Source organism: Camelus dromedarius, chromosome 5 (genome assembly GCF_036321535.1).
Source record: "Camelus dromedarius isolate mCamDro1 chromosome 5, mCamDro1.pat, whole genome shotgun sequence".
NCBI lineage: Eukaryota > Metazoa > Chordata > Mammalia > Artiodactyla > Camelidae > Camelus > Camelus dromedarius.
Genome location: NC_087440.1, coordinates 21084315 through 21101667, shown reverse-complemented (window position 1 = coordinate 21101667; position 17353 = coordinate 21084315). Strand labels below are relative to the sequence as shown.

The following is a 17353-nucleotide window of genomic DNA, read 5'->3' as shown; positions in this document are numbered from 1 at the left end:
TTAAGTTCCACAAGAATAGAGACTTTGTATATTTTGTTCACTAGTATACGTCAAGCACTTAAAACAGCGTTGGCATATTGTAGGGACTCCATAATTATTTGTTGAATTGTTCCAAATAGAATTATTTTGGGTTATTCAGTGTGAGACAGAGAGAACTGGATAAATACTGTGGTTTGGATAAAGACCAGAAGGTTCTCTATTCTGCAGTTCTCTAGCAATATCATAGTTTTCTCTGTATCCCTGCAAGGACACCCTACAAAAGAGAATTTAATTCCACGCCCTAAGCAGAATTATTTTTCCCTCCATACATACACCACCAGGCTCCAACAGATATATCTGCTTCCTCACCTGGGTTTGTTCTTTAGGGGACTTAAAATTGTGAGGTAATGAAGTTACGTGTATAACCCCTAGACAACACGGTGGAAGAACCAATGAGAAAGAGGCCAAAGGTTCTCTGCTTCTCGTCACTCAGCAGTTTCCTCGCTATTGCAACCCACTCCATACCACTACTGAATGTCTGAAATAATTCTATTCAATGGCCAAGTACAAAACACCAAAATAAGGCTATTGGGTAAAATCTTCAACATTTGAGAAAGCTGTATGTCAACTAGCTAATAAAACAAAGAATTATACCTTTATGGATAGGTATACCTTTAAGGGTAGGTATAGTATTATTTATGCTTTCAGTATTGCTTATCTATTCTAAATCTCAAAATTAACACAAATCAATTTGGTGTTAAGTGTCAAAGCATAATTATTCTTTTAACTCCCTTATATTTTAACATTTATTTCAACTTTCATTACTATTTACATGCAGTATTTTGTAATTTTATTCAACAAGTACTGTTTTAAGAGTGGCAGAAACAGTGATAAAGATATGTCCAGAAATGTTTTTAATAATGCTTCAAATTACTACCCATCAAAGCAAAATTGGAAAAACTTAAAAGCAATGAAGTCAATGAAAAAGTGTGACTTTCTGGCACAAGCAACAGCAAGTATTGTGGAGTTTTTATATACGTACTCAAGGGAGAGCTAAGCTCTAAAATACAAACTGTGTTTCTATTTAATAAAGACAAAGACATCACCTCCCAGTAAACGGGTAAAGAAATAAAGTCATATAATAAAAATATTCTCTATCAACCTTTTAAGCAGACTCTGTTTATTTTTTTCTTTTCACGAGCCCCATGTTTCTAATCTGTATGTATTGTTTCATTTTCGTAAACATTTTCATTTTCGTAAACATTTTCATTTTCGTAAACATTTTCACTTTCGTAAAAAACCAGAAAGGGTAACTGCTAGCAAAGTATTTAATCAGTAAGAAAGACCCAGTATTGAAAAACATTGAGTTGATATTACTCCAGCCAAATACAAAAGAATTTTAATTTGTAGGTCATTAAACTGAGTAAATATATAATTTCCATTAAGCTTTCTGAAATACTGAAATTAGCTCATAGTCTTTTTGGGAACCACTGCTCTTTCAACGTCTTAACAAGGATTAGAAATCAAGGAAATAGAAACCATCCAACTCTGTAATCTCAAAGTGCCTGAGATGTTTAAGTGTACATAAACAATTCAACTACTGCTGTCCCCATTTCAACCACCTTACATTTTCCTCTGTATCACTTAACTATACCCAATAGGAAATCTTTCAAATTTTCTCCAAATAACTATGAGAAATAGTGATATTTCTTAGTAACAATAGTCTAAAAAATACTATAGTAAGTACCTTTCCCCAACATCTTAATTACCACCATGTTAATATAATTATTTTTTCCACAGGCAAAACCATACTACTGATTCTTTTCTTTCAGTTTCTCATATTTAGTCACCAAGTCCTGATAGATTTCAATTTTTAAATTTTGTTATTTACTCTTAAGTGTGATAAATCTGCATGATCTTGTATCTATTCTTCTCCCTTCAACCAACTGCTCCACTCACTAAAGTTTCCTGCCTTCACTCCTGCTCCCAATACATGAATAAGTTCTAAACCTAAGCAATACATCAGAACTACCCATGGAAATCACTAATAAAAAGAAATACAGTTGTGCAGGTAGGGTAGAACTACTCTATTAGAATCTCCAGACACTCCACTTCACATTTCATTATGCTCTCCCTATCCTTATACAAGGGTAGTCACTCAAAAGTGACTTACACTGGTCAGCAAGACAGCCTTTCAAGTAACCACTATCTCACAACACTGTAGTCCATCTCAAACATCAATGTCAGAATATTTCTTTAAATATCTATGTAACTCAAGGCTGGAAAACATCATTTAGTGTTGAAGAACATTATCTGAAACACTGTCACACTATCTCATTTTACTGTTAAAACAACCTGCTATATAAGTAAGAACAGGATGATGGTAGCTAAGTCTGATTTCCCTGACCTTACCATGTGGAAGGGATCTGTCTTTATTTATATACCTCACAACATTGGTTACAATAAACACAGTAGTACTTTAGATGTCTGAACTTTGACATAATTAAAGCTAATTCAGACTTTATAGGACAATAATATACTGTAAAACACTGAAGAAAAGAGGTTTAATTATTGGTTTGTTGGGGTTGGGGGAGTAGTACTCATATGAGAATCCCTCTTCTGAATTCCACAGGTAACTCTCTGTGTCCCCATCTTAACCCTGACAGAAAACTAATGGGTTTCTGGTGAACAAGACAAGGCAACAGATAGACAGTGTCGAGTGACAAAACAAGTTCTTGCCACTACCACTACGTTGCCCAGAAGGTTATGGAATAAAGATAGGACTGGCACTAGTGGAAAGTCCTCAATTTGCTAAGTGGGCCTCCCCAGAAAGTTTCAAGGCTCCTAGCCAAGGGAGAAGTTTTTGTCAGTGAACAACAGAGGTCAAGAATTATTTTGGGGCACATCAACCTAAAACCACAACTTTCAAAGGCTTATCCTGGGTAGCTGTCCTAGTTAGTAGGTCTAAGTTCTGGCTGGCTCTTGATCCCCAAGGCTAGTAATTGGTGGTTTCCTGCATGAGTAACTTTGATGGACATAAGCTCATAAGCATTTTACTTATAAGCATTTCTACTTTTTATGTTATCTGACCTAACACAGCATTTAGCAGGAATATGTATATACCAACCACTCTTTATTAGTAAGCATGGGGCTAAAACCAAGCAGGAAGTTAAAGCTGTGACTCAGGAAAATGGGTTAAAAGTCAAGAATCCAAAAATAAAAAAAAGTTTCTTTTGTGTAGCACTGGGAACTATGTTCAATATCCTGTAATAACCTCTAATGGAAAAAATATGAAAACGAATATGTATCTGTATATGCATGATTGGGACACAGTGCTATACACCAGAGATTGATAAATTATAACTGACTGTATTTCAATTAAAAAAAAAAAGTCAAGCATCCAGCAAATGAAGCTATTCATATTGCCCATCATCAGGCAAGGAAATGCACAAGGCAGACCACAATCTGATTCCTTACCTGGGAATTAGAACTACAGTCAGGTTCCAATTCCATACTCAATTCTGGAACTTGGCAGGCATTATAGCCTAGAGGGAAAAATATCTGAGAAAGATACTAGGGTAACACAAACCCCAATGAAGTAGTAAAAATACTGGCAAAAGTTATTGTTATGTAACAGAAAAAGTCATAAGCTCAAAGATAGCTTATATAAACACTGTTTTAGAAGTGTAAGTTTTTATTTTTAATATAAGGGGTAGCCTGCTGCATTTAACAGTTTAAAAAGTCCACATTTCTGTATTCAACATAGCATTTATATATATATATATATATATATTTCCAAGCAACCCCAAAGATCCACATAATTTAAAATTCTGTGACATGAATTATAATCACTGCAAGCTAAATGAGTGAGCCTCACTAACTGCTCGATGTTCTTCTTAAAAAGCTTTGTTGTTCTCCATGTATCTTATTGCTAATAATATGTTCAATAATCTTCATCTACTTTATAGGTGGGTATCAATCATCTTCATTATTTTTTCTTTTTTACATAGTCTTTAAAGTTCATAAATGACTATATCACAATACTGACATAATACAGTAAAGCATTTACTTTAACAGCTTTAATTGATATTAAAAAGCTTTCTAAATGCCTTTGTCTTGTATTTTAAAAAAATCAGTCTATGAAAGGTCATCATATATTTTATTAGATTTTAAGAACGAATTTAAGTGCTACTAAAGCAGTTGCATTTGCAAATTTTGAAGTCTGCAAAAATCTCCTCACATCCTTGTAAATGTCAAAAATCTAATGTTTAAAACCTTGTCAAAGCTCACATGCATACTGTACACGTGGCAGTGTTATATCCAAACATCTCAGCAAGTATATAGTTTTAAAAAAAAAAGTGCTTAGACAAAATCAGCTACTGTTCAAAAGTATAGTATTCTAATAGCTTGAAAAGTTTCCCAGGGCTCAAACTTACCTTGAAATTACCAGACTAAAAATACCTGTATATATATAAAAAAGAATGCTTGTATTAAAAAAAAAAAAAAGAATACCTGTATAATATCATCCTAAGTGGTCTCAGCACCCCCTCTCCAACTACTCTCAGGTAATCCTGCACTTTCCCAGTTCCTTCTACTGCAGCAGAAGTAATCTCTTCAAAATGCAAATCTGATCATAACATTCCCTTGATTTTCCTCCCTACATTGTATTTTGGAAAATTTCAAAAACAGGTATGTTAAAAGAATTTTGTACTGAATATTCTACACCCTGTTTACCATATACTTGTACACCCACCACTTAGATTCTATGGTTACTATTTTACTATACTTGCTTAATCAGATACCTATCCATCTATCTTTGGTAACTTAGTCATGATGTATTATGATTTGTTAATATTTTGCCTAGAGTTTTTTGGGTCTATGTTCATAAGACACTCTGTTTTGTAATTTTCTTTAAAATCTGTAACATCTTTATCAGGTTTTGGCCTTGTGAAATGAGTGTGTCCCCCTTGTTTACTTTCTGAAAGTTCCAGGGTTTTTTTTAATCATTAATTCCACTTCTTTAATATAAGCTTATTTAGACTTTATTTCAACTTGTGACAATTTTAGTACATTGACAGTTTCAAGAAACTGTCCATTTATAGTGTCAAATTTGTCGGCATAAAGTTGTTTATAATATCCCTTTATTATCCTAGGATCTGTAATGATAAGTTCCTTTCATTCCTGATACTAGTAATCTTTGTTACTTTTGTGTTTTATTATCAGACTATCAAGGGGTTTATCAATATTGTTGGTTTTCTCAAATAATCAACTTCTGGCTTTGTAATTTTGTCTACTGATTATTCTCTTATTTCACTGATTTCCTCTGTTGTTTTTATAATTTCTTTCCTTCTATCTACTTTTGGTTTATTTTGCTCTTTGTTTACTAGCTTCTTAAGGTAGCACTTAAAGTCATTCATTATCTTTAATCATTTCTTTTCTAAAGGAGGTATGTCAGCTATAACATCTGTCTAAGAACTATGTTAGCTGTGTGTCCTACAAATTTTTTGGCGCTTTTAAATGAACTATTTCAGAATAGTTTTGGATTGGCAAAAGTGAGGAGTAACCATAAATCCCACCCTGTTTCCTGTGTTATTTACATCTATTAGTATAATAATTTATCACAATAAGTCAATACTGACACATTATTATGAATTTAACTCCATAAAAGTATTCCCTTGCTTTTACCTAGTATCCTTTTTCTCTTCTAGGATCTCAACCAGGATACCATATTACATTTAATCATCATGTCTCCTTAGGCTTCTCTTGACTATGACATTTATCCCACAAATTTAGATGTTGTATTTTCATCACCCAGCTCAAAATATTTACTAAGTTCTCTTGTGAGTTTATCTTTGACTCAGATTTAGAAGTTTCACTGAATTTTCAAATATTTGAGGGTTATTTTTGAAATCTTGATTTCTACTTTAATTCCACTGTAGTCAAAGAATGTATTCTTTAGTATTTCAACCCTTTACAATTTACTGAGAATTGATTTATAGCCTAGCGCCTCATCTATATGCACCCTTGGTGGAAAAAGTGTATTCTAGAGTCGTTGGGTGGAAATCATCATCTATAATGATTTTTTGTCTATGATGTCTATGAGTCGTTGAGAAGAATGTTAAAATCACTGTGATTGTTGTTGCTTTCTTTAATTGTATCCATTTTTGCTTGATGTGTTTTGAAGTTCTTGATATTAGGCACATACATATTTATGACTGTCTTCCGGATAAACTGATCCTTTTATCATTATGAAGTGACCCCCTTAACTCTGGCAATACACTTTTATCTTGAAATCTACTTTATCTGGTATGAATACAGCCACTCTAACCTTCTTATGCTTAACCATTTGAAAGGATATCTTTGGCATTTATTTTTAGCCAGTCTGTCTTTATGCACTGAATCACAGTGTTCACTCCACTAAATTAAATGAAACTAATGATATGATTGGATTAGGTCTACCATTTTATTATTTTTAATCTCCTATTTTTTGTTTGGCTATACCTCTGCTTCTGTCTTGTTTTGCATTATTCATTTTAATTCTTCTACTAGTTTTTAGCAACACTTTTTTGCATTATTCTTTCTACAGTGGTTGTCCTAGGAAATAAAATATATACCCTTATCGTTACGCTGTACTCAGTGATAATAACATGCTATTTCACGTAACATGTAGAAACCTTGCAACAATACAGGTCCATTTGCCCCACTTCCCATCCCATGATATATGGTACATGTTTTATATCTTTAGTATGTGTTGAACTGCACAAGATAATGTCTTTTTTTTTAATAGTCATGGGTAATTTTAAGAAATTAAGAGACAAATAGTTTAAATTTTTATTCAGACATTTACCATTTCTGATGCTCTTCATTCCCTTACAAAGATTCAAGTTTCCATCTATATAAATATGAGGGATTATTATAAAAATCCTCAGTTTGCTCCTCAGCCAGCTTTCCCTATTGTTACCACACAATTTTCTTCTTTAAAAATATTGCTATACCCTCTTTTATTGTAAATATTTTATAATACCTTCTTCTCCTTCCTGAAATGAAATTCAGAGCTACTGTAACTTACACATCTAAAATTTTAAATAATGTGCTAACTGTAACAAAAAAGAAAATTTATCATAATATGTATTTAAACAAAAAATGCTTCAGCATAAGACTATGAATGTGACAATTACAAATACAGGCCAATATATGTATGTTATATTGTTGATAAAAATATAATGAATAACATTGCTGTCTGTGATATGATTTTCAAAAATAGTGACCAACTCTTGATACATTTTTCTTAAATAAACCACAATCTCTCGATTTACATGATAACTATGCTATATGGAAAAAAATACTGTGTGAAACAAATTCGGTTCTAGGCCTCTGGGAAAAGGAACTGAGGAGCTAGGGGTCAGGGATTTACTTTTCACTGTAAAATCTTTTGTACTTTCCAAAAGTTTAAGCAATAATACACATATACAATTGACCCTTGAACAACACAGAGGTTAGGAGCTCTAACCCTCCTTGCAGTCAAAAATCCACATATAACCTGTAGTCAGCCCTCCCTATGTGCAGATTCAACCAACCACAGATGGTGCAGTACTGTAGTATTTACTCTTTTTCCAAAATGTGCGTGGATGCATGCAGTTCAAATCCACGTTGTTCAAGGTCAGCTGTATTGTTTCTAAAATTTTAAAAACATTTTTAAACTCAAAACATTTTTTTAAACCTCGAATACTTTAGGTCCAAGAACCCAGATTATAAAATGATTCCATGCAGGGAAATTTTTTAGAACTCCAGAAATTATCAAGAGGTTTGACTTTCATATATTCTGAACTTTCAAAATGGCTCATCACAGACTATCACACCACACAGATCAATTCTAGTTTACTAATACTGCAAAAAGTCTAACCACATTACATATTGACTACTTGTCTAAAATATACAAAAAAGGGACAAGTAGCATAACTGCTAGAATAATAATTTTACATTTATATACTAGTTTATAGTTTACAAAATTTGGTAGAAAAAGCGTTACCTTGGAATTGGACAAAAATACTCAATAGGTCTACTACCCTGAGTAAGTTTTAATCTCTCTGAACTTTAATTTCTCTTCTATGAGAACACTGCCACATAGTTATCAGGGTTTCAGTTAAAAACGAAAAAAAGGCAATTTCTTGAAGTAAGTTGTATTTTTAAAGGCAATTATTTATATTTTGAACACTTAACACTAATTCCAAAATTTTAAAGGTGCATAAGGGCTTCAAGCTGGTTTCTGGGGGTGAGATGCAATTTTACAATGGAGGACTTAAACTTACCACCTGAACCTACTAATCAATGTCAGCATCACTATTAGAGGGAAAACTAGAGTACAAAGTATGGTCTTTGATAGAGTTCCCAAAGTGTTAATACCTGAACCTAATCAAGTACTTACCTCTACCTTCAAGTTTGTAGTAACAAGTGGTATCACTCAGATAATCAATCAGATAAATCTAGAAAATTATACTAATCTCCAAATTATGGTGAAAAAAGAAACGGAAGAGGAAAAAAGGGTAATTTCTAGGTTTAAAAAGACTTCAAGAGACATAATAGTCAAATGCAATACATAGACTTTGATTGGAAAATGGATCAAAAATGGTAAAAAACAAAAAAGGATAATTTGGGGAAATTTTAATAAGGATTGGGTATTAAATGATACAGAGAAATTACTCTTGTTCATTGTGATTATAATTTAGTATAATGCAGGAAACGTTCTTTTTATTAGAGACACATATTAAAGTGTTTAGGGGTGAAATGTCAGAAATAAAACCAAATACAGCAAAATATTAACAGATTTTAAAATCTGAGTGATTGATTTACATGGGGTTCAATACAGTATTATCTCTACTTTTCTGAGTATTTAAAAGTTTTCATAATAAGCAAATAAAACAAAAAAGCTTTTAAGAGAAAATTATTCCTCCCCAACTCCTATTTCCCAGACACCTCCACCTTATCACTGCTACCAGTTTATGTATTCTTCCAGAGAAAATATATGCAAATACATATACTTTTTAAAATCCACAAATGGTTTGCAACTGCTCACCCTCTTTTGCATTTTCCTCACTTAATGTATCTTGGGAGTCCACTCAATATTTGCACAAGGCGGCTGGCTCATTCTTTTTAACAGATGTATAATTTACTTAACCAGTCCTCTACTGATGAACCCTTAGCAACTCTCATTTCTTTAAGGTTTCAATTAGAGATTTAGCATCCTGGATGTACAACTGGAGTACTCATATGTAACCTGTATGCCTAGGTGTTCTTATTCATTAGGTACATAAATCCTAAACTTACCACTAAGATACTCCAGTTACAAAATACACAGTATGCATATTTCTCACTGAACCATTCCTGGTCCCAGAACCAAGTTATCTAGCAGCTACCATTATTCCTTGCTTTTCTTGTACAGTAGTCTTCAGATTACATGTGCTCTAATCTAGACGGACAATAACCACCATTCACAATTTTTTCCTTTCTAAATAACTTCCTTTTAATCAAAGCAATTGGTTCTGAACTAACCTGATCAGACTCCACACCCACCTTCTAAGCCATTTTAAAGTTCTCTTCAAAAACCATCTAGTGAGTATCTTTAATTAAGGCTCCTATCATTTTCTAGACTCAATGGTTAACTCTAGAAACTATAACTGTAATGTAGGTGCTTCTCTACAGAAGTGCTTACAGTATCTAATTTGATGTAACAAGAAGATGAGCTTTGTCATCGTGTGTCAATTTCACAACTTAGACCTAGCTAAATTATTTTGAGCAAATTACCATCAAACTCTCCAGGATCTCTTCTAAAATGTGCTCCAAGAAAACCACCTTCCATTACAATATCTCACTAATTTTTTTGTGACAGGCCTGAGTGTATCTGGCACATGTGCAGTAGGTGCTAAATAAATCCTAATTGACTCTATTGTCTTCCATTGCTTCATTCACACCACACTTGAGAACAGGGCTTAAAACAAATTTTAAGATTTCCTATGGGGCTTAGAACAGTTTCAGGCTCTTGGTAAGTGCTTAAAAGTTATTTTGGCTTGAGTAAATTTGATATAAACCCTTACGGTGGACAAAAACTTATTTGCTGGGTGAGAAAAGAACTTCCCTTAACTAGGATAGGAGTCCCATATTGCTAAAAAGGCATGGAAATCTTAAAACTTCCCAACAAGATGGCTTAATCTGACTCTCAAAGATGATTAAATTGAGCAGATTGAAGGGGGAGTGGGATGCAAAGCATTTCCTCTCCATAATTATGCACCGAGATTAGGACTAAATATTAAATTGACACCGAGTAAGAACTCCATAATTAGTAGCTATTACTAAGACGCATCCCACAGGAAGAGAAGACGGAAGGAGGAAAAAGAACGGAGGCTGTCAGTCACAAGAGGTCGAAGGGTGTCCGTGGCCTGAGACCCGTAGGCCTTTAAAGGGCACCTGGGTCTATGGGCTTCCTGCGGCCCCAGAGGCGGAGATCCGCGGTCTCTCCTAAAGGTCAAGGCTCTGGAGCCACGTTTCCCGCTGAAGCGGGGAGCAAAGCCGGAACGCCCACGCTAGAATCTGTACCCGAAGCCAGAAGCACCGCCTGCCCCTAAACCCGTGCCTGCTCTGGAGGGGACGACCGGCTGCTCCGAGGCGGCAGCCTGCAGGAGCCGAGACCCGCCGCGTCCTGCTGCCAGCCCCACAGCCTTCGTAAAGTGGCAGACCACCGGGACCCTGGGGCTCCGAGACGCCTCAGCGCAGCCCGGCCCTTTGATACTCACACTCACAGCCGACCCCTCTTACTCCATCAGGCCGCCGAGGCCCCGGCGAGGGAGCTCCCTGACTCCTCAGCCGCCCCACTCAGCTTTGGGTCCGGCGGCCCACTCCGGACCCGCTCCCTGCCGGGCACCGCCGCCGCCGATGCCGCCGCCGCCGCCAGAGCGCAGGCGCACAGCGCCGCCGTCGCGCTCTCTTTCCCACCAACCCACCCCCGCGGTCCGCCTTTCTCAATAACCTAGCTTTATTTGAACACACGAGAGTGAACAACGGACACAGAGGAAAGATGCTTTGCTCCAGAAGAATGAAAGACAGAAGGCAGGCGGGTTTGCGGAAGTTTGTACGCTGCACGGGACGCTGCTGTGACCAGCCCCCTTCATTTCTTTTTCATTCTCTCTGCTCTTTCCGGGTCTCCCTCTTGCTCCTACTCTCTTCGTAAGTCCCCGCCATTCCCTCTAGGCAGTGGCAACTATTTCGGCTAAATTTCCAACCACTCCTTCCTTTTAAAACTTACTGAAGCATAATGGAAGGTGCAAAGCTTTAGAACAGACAGACCTGAGTTCAAACCTTGACCTAGGTACTAGTCTTCTGTGACTTTGGGAAAATTACAAGTTTTCTTGAACTTCACTTTACACAAAGTTAAAATTAGGATACTTATCTCTCAGGGTGTTGCTGGGATTGAATGATATAACATCGGTCAAGTGCCTATCTATGAATGGTGCCTATCACAAAGCAGGTAATCCATCCACACCAGTTATTATATTCTTATTAATAACTAATGTATTTATATTCATTAAACTTAGCCTACACCATTCCATCAGGATCTTATTTTAGTGAGTAAAACTAGTCAGATAAACTAAGTTACGTTAAGGTTGATAATGTTGTGAATTTCCTATATTATTGAACTAATAATATCTATGTTTAACAAGACCTGCATTGCTTCAATTCAGAGTAAGCAGCTCCCTCCATCTATGTGTAAAGCCAGATTTGCTTCTAGAGGATTGAGGAACTTATTCCAATTCTTTATTTGTGACATCACAAGTCCTTAAAACACCAAGGTGTGGAATATACTGCTCATTCTTTCTTTTAAAGGCATGCAATGGAAGAATTGCTTTGCCCTATAAGCTCAGGGCCATTGTCCAAGCTGGTAGAAGACAAAGGTGAGCATCAAGGTAATTATAGATCAGAGTTTTTTTCAGCTTTGGCACTATTACATTTTGGAGATTGTAAGAGATGTAGCACCATCCCTGGACACTAGATGCCTATAGTACCCCCTCATGTCTCCCACCTCCCACACATACACATGAGCTTGACAATCAAAAATATCTCCAGACATTGTGAAATGTCCTCTGCAGGGCAAAAATATCCTTGGCTGAGAATCATACATGGCATGCCAGTAACCATCCCAACCCTAAATGAACTCAGTGATACATTTTCTCCACTGCTACCCTCCAGAAGTGTTTACTGCTTAAGAAAACCACATAGGAGGGCAGACACTGGTGAGTTCATTCTTACCAATCTTGTACAGGCCCTCAATGCTACTTACCAGTCCTACTACTTTACTTTGGTCAACTTGCTCCATCACTTTCTACAACAATATTCCAAATCTTCTCCACTTTTCTTAAAACTCCTAACTCTTTATCAGCAGATGACTTTGTCACCTACTTCGCAGAGAAAACAGAGGTCATCATATGAGAACTTCTCTAACTTCCCGTTACTAAACATACAAACTTACAAATACTTCCTCTCACTAAAATTGAGGAGATATCTTCTGTTTTTTCCAAGACCTTTCCTCCCATCAGTGCTTTGGATTGCCTCTACTCTTACGCTGAAGATCTTTACCTACTGACTAGCATTTCTCTTTATTCAACTGGTTTTTTTTTTTTGTATCTTTCCTATAATGCTTAAGATTCTGCTTGCTTAATTCCAACCAAGAAAAGAAGAAGAAGAAAGAAAGAAAAAGAAACAACTTTTGACCCTTTGTCATCCTTTTTCCCTCCTCTCAAGACGAAACTTTCCAAAGGCATTCTACAATCTGTCACCATTTTTGCATCTCCTCTCTCTCCAGACTACCGCAATCTACCTTTCAACCTTACCATTCCGTGACATAACTTTCATTAAGATCACCAATGACTTCTGTGTTATTAAATTGAAGAGATATTTCTCAGGCTTCATCTTCCTTGACCCCTTAGGAATAGATGACTCCTTTGAAACTTTTTATTTCCAGCACTGTTTTTTATTCTTAGAGGTGCCTGGAAGCTTTTCGGGACCTGCTTAAAACCCTTAAATATTCTCAATGGTCATAGTAAAGTGCAGGCTCACTAGTCCAAAAACGCAAGATCTTCCAAGATCTGGCCATTGCCGACTTTCAAAAACTTATTTCCCTCTCTTCATCTGGAGATATACGGTGCTTTAAGCCCCTAAGTAGGATGAACTACGAGGAATTTCCAGACGGCTCTACGTTATTGGCTTGTGCAATAAGTAAACCTCTATCTTCCTCCCTCCCTCCCGGACTTCCGGGGGGAACTTCGCCTTATCTTTCATGATTCAAAAGTAACCTTCCGGGAACCCTTCAAGACACCCCTAAGAATATGGCGCCTTGTTTACTGTGCGCCAACGGCGCCTCGGATTTTCTATATGCCAAGCGCTATATTCTGACCACTATAATTTGTTTACATATCTATCTCCCAGTCTAGACAGAGGGCAGGGAAGGCATCCTATTCGTCTTCTTTTCTTCAGCATTCATCCCGCACATTGCCTGGCACACGGTTTGCCGTCAGTAAACGAACACTTGCATGAACACTTCCCACCTTCCGGCTGGACTCGAATTATCCGGTTAACGGGTGAGTCCCCAGGCTCCCGGACTGCGTGGCAGGGAGATTTAAAACGCCCGCACAGTGATTGGCTCCAGCTGCAGGGGTGTGTCAGCGCCCGCGGCGCCGGGGAAGTGCGCAGGCGCGCAGGGCCGGCAAACGCAGGCGCAAGAAGGGCACAGCTGGGAGTCAGGCCTCTAGTTGTCCGAGCTGCCGTGGCTGGAGAGGAGTGGTCGGAGCTGCTTGGTGAGTCTCCAGGAGTAGGGCTGAGGGAGCTGGCCGGGGTGAAGATTGGGATCATGTCCCAAGTAGAAAAGAGTATATCGTGACGGTTGAAAAGTTGGTGGGGTCGGGCTTAAGGAGAGGAAGGGGCGCTCTGGCCCGGACTGGGCAGGTCTGGCCCGGACTGTGTACGCGAGGCGCTGGGAGACTGTCGAGGGGCCGGAGGAGGAAGGGTGGAGGGACTGTGGTTCTCTGGACCCGGTCCTCTAAACCGAGCAGAGAGGTAGACTCCCATTCCTCACCTCCCACCCCCACAGTGTTGCCGTGATCGGGTTAATAGACTGTATGGTGGCCACAGTGATCAAATAACTCTGAACTAGTTGTTGGAAGACGGTTCCTGAGGTTCATGGAATTAGAGGGTCCATGCTCTCTAGGAAAGTCCATTCTTATCTCGCGGCTTTACTGCAGACATACGAAGAAAAGGGTTGGTAAAAGAACGAATTCCATGGAGTAAATTGGGACAGGGGGAGAAGTCCTGGAAGGTGCTGTTTCACCTGGGTTTTTTTGTTTTGTTTCGTTTCGTTTCGTTTTTTCCGTCAGTAGTCACTACAGTGCTGGGAAAGGCAAATGGGAGTTAAGAGGAAACCGAAAATCGTCAAAGTTGGGAGAAAGAAGATGAGAAAGGAGTAGTAGTATTTCGTCTTTTGCTGCTAGTCACCTCCTTTGGGGAGGGTGGGAGCGACTGGGAGAGGAGAGTATGGATACTGGCAGCTTCTTAACGATAGTGTTCCCTCAGCCTTGTAAGAGTAATGTCGCTTCTTAGTAGCAGATATTTCAAGAATTGAGAATGATATTAATCCATCTGCCCTGGTGCCCTGTTCAGATGTCCTAGCAAAATAATGCAGTTTGGCCAGATAGAAATGGTTCTCCCACGTTTTTGTCTAGCGTGGAAAATACCACACTTGAAATTCATGAGACATCATTAGCGAGAGTAATTTGACATCTAATCTTAAAACGTTTCATAGTAAATTTTAAAATACTAATATTTCTGCCACCAGCAAAGTTGATGCCTAAGGCATCCGATAATGACCTGTCATTCATTCCTTTGGCAAGAGGTAATAAGAAAGAATACATTCATATAAATATTAACAAATACTAGGAGAAAAACCTTTTCTTATATTACCATGCTCCTTTGACAGGTCATGTGAAAGTAAATAAAATGATCATATAACTTAACCTGAAACTTAAATATTTATCATTGTTGTTAGGGTTTTTTTTTCAGATGCTTGTGGTATGTGAATATGCACTAGAAAATTGCTGCTATCTCAGTTCCAGTATAGGAATGACTTGTTGTGCCATTATTTTCTTAACAATATTACATTCTTTCCTGTAAACGGTCGAATTTCTGTATGCATCTTACTATTTGTTTCTTTTACTCTAAGTCACCTTTGTAACAAGCTCACTGAACTATAGGTCACATCTTTTTCAATCATTCAGAACACAGCCTTGAACCAAAAAGAAAGCAAACAAACAAAAAAACAAGCCCTGTTGCTCATGGGACAGCTGTCAGTACTTCACTTGGCATGAACTATACCATCATCATAAATTTTGCATTTTAGGAGGTCATCTGTGTTATTGTTTTATTTTATATTTTTAATGGACTTTTAAAAAACATTATTAACATCTTCCAAACTGATAAGCTGTGAAATTGTGGTTTTGATGTATACATTATAATAAATACATGACTATTAAATACATAAGTTTTGCTTATATAACAACTAAAATTATTTCTTGTTTTTGCTCTGCACTTTGGAAAATACTGCTTTGGGTCTAATCTACTCATTTTTAAAATAAGATGAGGATTAGATTACCTAAACTCTAAGGCCAGTGGACTCCAAAATTCTGTGAGCCTTATGATGGCATTCATTATTGTAACACAATTCTAGCAAATTTATCTGGTTTCACCAGATGAAAGTAGATTAGAATAGCAAAAGGGAAAAAGAGGATGTTTGCTCTTTGACACTTGTGAAATCAGCTGATTTTTTTGTTTCTTCTGAATTAAGGTGCTTTGTTTTCCTTCTGTTGTTCCTATGTCTTAAACATTCAGGAAATCTTTTTTTAGTCATATTTGTACTCTGCATTATGTGTATGTTAACATTTATAGTATATGATGTGCTTACATCCAGGAGTGCTGAACTTTTTATTCCAGTGCCATGTTTTGTTTCCAGGTCTATAGAATGACAGAGAAGTAGATGACAAGGACTGGTCTTTTCTTTGTCTTGGTGGGTTGGGGCTTGAAACTGACGGATTCAGTGCCGCTAACAATTGGAGGAAGTGAGATTGTGGAGCGAGGAAACAGTATCTACTGTTGTTTTTGAAATATTGAGGGTGGAGATGAGATTCCATTTGTACTTACTCAAGTTCACTGACATTTTGGTTTTGATTTCGATTTAGCTTGTATTGCTACTAAAATTTTTAAATCACTGTTCACTGTATTTTTCTGGAATTCCCTTATCTTGTTGAGTTTTGTGAGTTCTTGGATTTAAAACTTGTTTAAAATTTACCATAACAGTGTTTTGAAAATTGAGATTACCTTTAGATTGCCTCATTTTTTTTTTAAAAGATGGTATGGGGAATTGAACCCAGGACCTTCTGCATGGTAAGCATGTGCTCTACCATTGTGCTGTACTCACCCCACTAGATTGCCTCTTGATGCTTGTAAAATAATATTCAAACTTTTGGGTATAGTATACAAGCCCTTCACAGCCTGTCTCCTTCCTGCCTTTTAAAGCCACCCTACCCCCTCTATGCACATGCATGCACATAGACATATTATATTCTTGTATGGTTATGAGGCCTTACATTGTGGCCCTTCTTTAATAGTCTGAAATCACAATTTTTTTAGAGTTGATCATGCTTGAATTTTGACTCTCCAATCAAAATCGTGAGAGATGTTTAGTAATTACTATGAAAAATTATAATAGTTTTATTGAGCATTATATTCCAGCAGGATTCTAAATGCTTTCCATAAATGCAAATCATTATAACAACACTTGAAGCAAGTGTTATAGTCTCATTTAATGAGAAAACTGAAGCACAGAGAAGTCAAGTAAGCAATAGGCAGGACTTGAAACCATTATACTTCTAAAATACTGGGTACTTAACCACTACACCATATTGCTTTTTATATAAACAAGAATGTCACTCTTAATTACTGTGCGGGTATGTTCCTTTCCAGGGATCTGAGTGCTTATGTCCTCTATCTGTGACATCTGACTCCTCGTATCAGAATATTTGAGAAGCTAAGCCAGGAAACAGCCAGGTGGACTTGAAATCAGGGCCAAAATACTCGGATAGTTTAGATGAATATTTCACTCAGACAGAGTAAAGCCTTGCTAGTCATCCCCACCTCACACTTGGTATTACCCTGGCAGGTATCATACTTACGTCTGCCAGATTGTGTCCCTCTCTTCCCTGGAGAATGAAAGCTACATTCTTGAGCCTCCTTCATCTCTTTCATATAGATTATCCTTTTTCTGTTCCCACAACCTTTCTTT

At 37.2% G+C, this 17353-nt stretch overlaps 2 protein-coding genes across 3 annotated transcripts in view; one reads left to right on the top strand and one right to left on the bottom strand.

Annotated features, from left to right (window-relative positions):
* ZNF106 (zinc finger protein 106) overlaps nucleotides 1-10908 on the bottom strand; it is a 55241-nt gene extending 44333 nt beyond the window's left edge. For both annotated transcript variants that reach the window (XM_031453238.2, XM_010994968.3), the window contains exon 1: nucleotides 10767-10908. The gene's annotated coding sequence lies outside the window, so the exon portion shown is untranslated. The remainder of the gene's footprint in view (nucleotides 1-10766) is intronic.
* A 2760-nt stretch (nucleotides 10909-13668) lies between these two features.
* The window catches only part of SNAP23 (synaptosome associated protein 23), a 36679-nt gene continuing 32994 nt past the window's right edge, over nucleotides 13669-17353 (top strand). Inside the window, exon 1 of the mRNA XM_010994966.3 lies at nucleotides 13669-13820. The gene's annotated coding sequence lies outside the window, so the exon portion shown is untranslated. The remainder of the gene's footprint in view (nucleotides 13821-17353) is intronic.